Consider the following 5,023-nt stretch of genomic DNA (forward strand, 5'->3'; position numbering starts at 1 on the left):
CAGCACCGATGCTGGGGGTCGATGGCTGTGGTGGTGCTGGCTGCACTAGAACCCCGCTCTGGGCTCTGCTTCGGCCACCTCCCTGCATCCCGAGCGGCACAGCCCGGGATGCTCAGGGCGCTCTGCAGCGCAGGGCTTGTGCCCAGAAGGAGCAGCGCCCCGCAGCTCTCCCACTCCCATGGCACAGCACAGCACGGCTCGGCACAGGGTGAACCTGCGCCAGCCTCCAAGCAGCGCGGCCCCAGAGGTGAACGCGGGTGCCGTGCGTTCCCGCTGCGTTCCTCCCGTAGCAGGTGCTGCAGCTGCGCGCGCAGGACAGGAGAGAAAAGCCGCACGGGAAATTAAACAAATGGCTTTTGGATGCCCAGGCTCTCGCTGGGGCTGCCTGCGGGCAGTGGGCAGCAGCCAGCGTGGTCGGAGAAAGCGTGGGCCAGCAGCTGAAGGACAAGAAACCCAGCCTGGGAGCGAGGGAAAAGGGGGTCTGGGCACAGGGATGCAGGAGGAGGGGGGGATTCGTGTCCAGCCTGGAACAGGGGCCAAGGCACTGCTGGAGACGCGCACTTCCCACGCCAGAACATGACCCTCCCGCTTCCTCCCCACAGACACGGCGGGAGCCTCTGCCGAGCACACACCAGAAAAACCATTGCAGAGCAGGTGGTTGCCAGCTGCGGACCAGGGTTCCCGCAGCCGCAGCCGCCCCGGGCAGAGGGCACGCGGCTGCGCTGGGGACAGTCTGTAGGACAAGGGGACCCCACGCAGCGAGCCGGCGCCCGGCTGCTCAGCCACCCCAGCATCGCCAGCGGCTGTCGGGGGCCACGGTCCGGGCTGGATGGGGAGCGGGAGCGTTTCCCAGCCAGGACAGCTTGTCCTCCAGCGCGCCGGGCCGTTTGTCTCCCAGAGGAGATCCAATCTGCACGCTGCGCTCTACCCACAGCCGCTCCCCTCTCCCGGCTGGGGCCACGGCCGGGCGTCCCAGCGCCCTGGCTCTGCTCACCCCCGGGGAGGCCGGGCAGGAGTCGCCCGTGCCGCGTCCCGGCGGGCAGCGGCCCCCGCGTCCGCTCCAGGCCAGGGGCTGGGGTGGGCACTGCCCGGCTCAGCCCGCGGGTTCTTTGGCTGCCAAAAATCTTCCGACAGCCCTCCGGGATGGCCACACGATCTCGCGGAGGTTTAACCACCGCATCTCTCTGCTTGGCTTTTCTTGAATGCAACAAGAAAACACAGCTGGGACCACGGCGGGGCTGCGGGTGCCTCTCACCAGGGCAGGCGGGGAGCGAGGGTCCGGCCCCAGGAGGGCAGAGGGGCTGCCACGAGCAGCTCTCCTGAGGTTCAGAAACTGAGCCCAGCCTGCAGTGTGGGGACAGGACAGAGGCTGCAGCGGACAGAGGGATGGGATTGTCTCCTGCAGCCGGGGGGCGAGAGGCGAGGAGCACCCCAGCCCCCAGCTCCGGCAGTACCAAGCCCCGAGAGCACAGCCAGCCCCAACAGAGCAGAGCCCGAAGGAGTTAACAGCCCGAGCCCGCGCTGCCTTGCTCTGTCAGGAACATTCCTCAGCGCCAGCGATGATGCACAGCCGGACTTTAAAGAGCGTTTGTTACACACTCTGCTGAGCCAGGCTGCAAGCTGCTCAGCGCCTGGTTTAAAAATAACCGGCAGCTCCGCCGGTTCGAAGCTGGGTCCTGATAAAATAAACATTAGCACAGCTATTGCTGAAGGTCACTCCCATCCATCTGAGGCTCGGCACAGCAAGGCCGCGTTGACGAGAAATGAGCTCGTAAGCGGCTCCAAGCGCTGCGTTCACCGTTTGGCTCTGGGGTCTGGCTCTCCCCAGGGCCGGCTTCTCCCCCGTTAGCAAGCACCCACCACCCCCCCGCAGAGCCAAACGCGTTACCCAAGGCACCTCCTTCAAGCCCCGGGGTGTTTGCCCCACTCACCTTCTCAGTGGCCCTTTCGGGGCTGTGCGCCCCGCAGCCACCACCGCACCCTTCCCCGTCGGCTGCCACAGCCCGGGGACAGCTTCCCCATCCACAGCCCTGGACCCCCAACGCCCAGCTGTGCGACACCCGGGAACGCTCGGGCACTCCTGCCATGCAAGCAGTAACTTACAGATTAAATATTTACAGCAGCCATTGCAGGGGAGAATTTGTAATTGGACATCAGCCCTAGCACCGAAGCACCGCGAGGCCATTTCCACGTAGAGGAGAGGCTGGTAATCCATTTCAGTCGCCAGAGATGCTGACTTGCCAAGAAGTGACTGTAAACCCATTTTAAACTTTAAGACCTTTAACTTGTCTTCACGGATGGATCAAGACTAGAAAAAGCTACCATAAATCAGAGCACAAGTCCCATTCTGTGGGATTTTCCAGTCCCACTGCTTCTCCAAAGCTCTCCCTCCTTCTCCACGAACACAGACGCATTTTTACGCCCACCCAAGCAACGGGACACCTGAGGCACCGGCAGCAGCGAGAGATAAACACAACAAAACCCAGACGGCCAGAGCTGCCGCTGCACTCCCACGGGAAGCCATCCCCCTTTTCCAAGACCACGGGAGGTGCAGGAGACACCGGAGGCTTCTTCCAGCGCGGCCACCAAGCAGCGTTGCAGCTCAGCAGCCCTCCTGTGCCTGCCTGAACATCACGCAGCCCCAGGAGGGACAGTCCACGAGCCCAGCCCCGCGGCTTCGGTCCCAGCTCTCCCCGGCTCCGCGGGACAGGTCCCCGTCCCGCCCTCAGCACCGCTCCTACCTGGGCTGGACCCGCACGGACAAACCAGTAGGGAGACTGGGGAGAGCCAGCCAGGCGTTGGCAGCAGAGGAGCGTGCTCTCAGTCTGCCGCTTTTCCCCTCCCAGAACGACAAGAACAAGACCCCAGACACGATTTACTGGCAGTTCTGACACTGATTCCTTCCAGCACAGCACAAAGCCTGACCCCAGCGAGCCGGCCCGGCTGCGGTACCACACCAAATCCCTGCGTGGAGGAAAACTCAGAGACATCTCATACATCTGCAGCCGCTTTCAGGGGTCCAGGAGCGGTGTGGCTGCAAAACGCCTTCCCCTCAGGCTGCTGCGTGCTTCGGGGGGACTTCTCACACGACTCCTGCGAGCGGAAAAGGAGCGGATGGAAGCGGAAGGGAAAGGCTGCAGCAGCTCTCTAGAAGACAAGGCGGCATTTACGCTACAACACAATTCACACCCATCTCCCTTCAACGCTCCTTCCCCAGGGCCCGGCTTTTCACAACACAGTCCCTTAAAGCAGCTCATTTGCTGCTTGGAGTTTCTGGAGAAGCCTGCACTGGACTCCTCGCCAGGCCTCCCCGCAGGCCGGGCGTGCTGACTGGCATGGAGCCTCCCCCGCACGGCCCAGATCATCTCAGCAAGCACAAACCTCAGACCTTGGTCCTTCCTTTCCAAATCAGGTGCCGCTCACCCGAGCCAGCCTCCTCCACCCCCAGCCCCTCCCCACCATCCATCAAACTGCCTTCTGCGCTGCGAAACCAGCCCTGGTATTTCCTGCACCGCGCCGCCTGCCAGCCCGGACTCTTCACTCGCCCTACTTTAACAGTAACGCTTTCACCCTCTGCACGGAGCGGACCCCTGAGGCCCCAGCCCTCCAAACCACCGCGCAGCTCGCAGAGGGCAGAGGCAGCCCATGCCCGTGGCGCTTCCCAACAGCAAGCGGAGGCACTGCCAAGCACGTCCCGCCCCGCTATCAGACCGTTGTCGCGTCTATGGCAGCGTTTCATTCATGTGTTTTACAAGGTCTTTTGTTTCAGATGGCACCAGGTGCGTTTTATACTTTTTCTATGTAATCTTGAAGACAAACGTACATAAAATCTAGAACTGACCCGGGAACGCATCAACGCCCGGCTTGCGGACAGAACCGGGCTCAGCCCACAGCAAGGCGGCTCTGGGGCGAGACGCCGGGCGCCAGGCAGCACAGCTGCTCCCCTCCTCCCCAGAAAGCCCGCGCCACGCCGGGGCTGTGCCAGCCCTGCCTTCTCACGGCCCTTACAACCTCTGATCTTACCGGCTTCGGTGTCAGTAACTGGCAGCGAGTTCACGAGCCAGCACTGGCTGACCGTACAGCAACACCTGCTGAGTACGCCGAGCGAAGGGAACGCGCACCAGCGCACCGAAGCAGTTAACTGCACAGAACGCTGCCTAGCAGTCAAGTATTTTTGGAAGCAGTTGTTTCAGTTCTTAAGGAAAAAAAAAAAAAATTCTCAAAGGCAAGGAAGGACATCCAGTACCTAGTCACATTTTCTGCCTTTGAAAGCCTCACTCCAGCTCCTCCAAACGCGACACCAAGGTGGCTTTTCCCGGGAAGGGCTCCCTCCCGCTCACAGAGCCGCGGATCAGACTCCCACAAGCCGTTCCTGAACGCAGCACTAAATACAGCCCCTTCAGTGGGAGATTTGTAAATTGGTATCACAACGTAAGCAGCTTTGCAGACACTCTCCCAGGCACGTGAAACAATTAAGTTTGCCCACAGAGACGGCTGCAGAGCAGTTAATTGGAGTGAAGAACCCCCAGCCTCTAAGAGAATTAACACCCAGTAGGACGTGAAGCCCCCCCTCGGACGCAGAAAGGCTTTGATTACGCAGCACCGCAAACCCTGCTGCAACCGCAGCTCTTGGTGCTTGTACAGGAAAGCGCTTCCCGGCTCCCAGGCTCGGCTTTTGTTTGTTTCTTTGTTTGTTTTTTTTTTTAAAGAGAAATTATTTACACATCCTCCATAGAACCTGAATTAATTTAGGAGTTAAGAAGCCAGCCCTCTGTGTGCTGTGCCCCTCAGATCAGAGGGCGGTGCGGGGAGCGTGTTTCATTTTGGTTTGTTGCAGCAGCCACCTGAGAAAGCCGCGCAGTGCTTTGGCTTACAGCTGAAACTCAGCCATGCTCCGCATCGACAAACTGATGGCAGCGCCGTCCAGCAGCCGCGGCCTCTGCCTTCCGAGGGTAAAAAACCCCAGACAAAACCCGCGGTGTGAGAGCCACCCCTGCACTGTGAAAAAATAAAACCAGCGCTA

The sequence above is a fragment of the Chlamydotis macqueenii genome, chromosome 16, assembly GCF_036417535.1.
Source record: "Chlamydotis macqueenii isolate bChlMac1 chromosome 16, bChlMac1.mat, whole genome shotgun sequence".
Lineage (NCBI taxonomy): Eukaryota > Metazoa > Chordata > Aves > Otidiformes > Otididae > Chlamydotis > Chlamydotis macqueenii.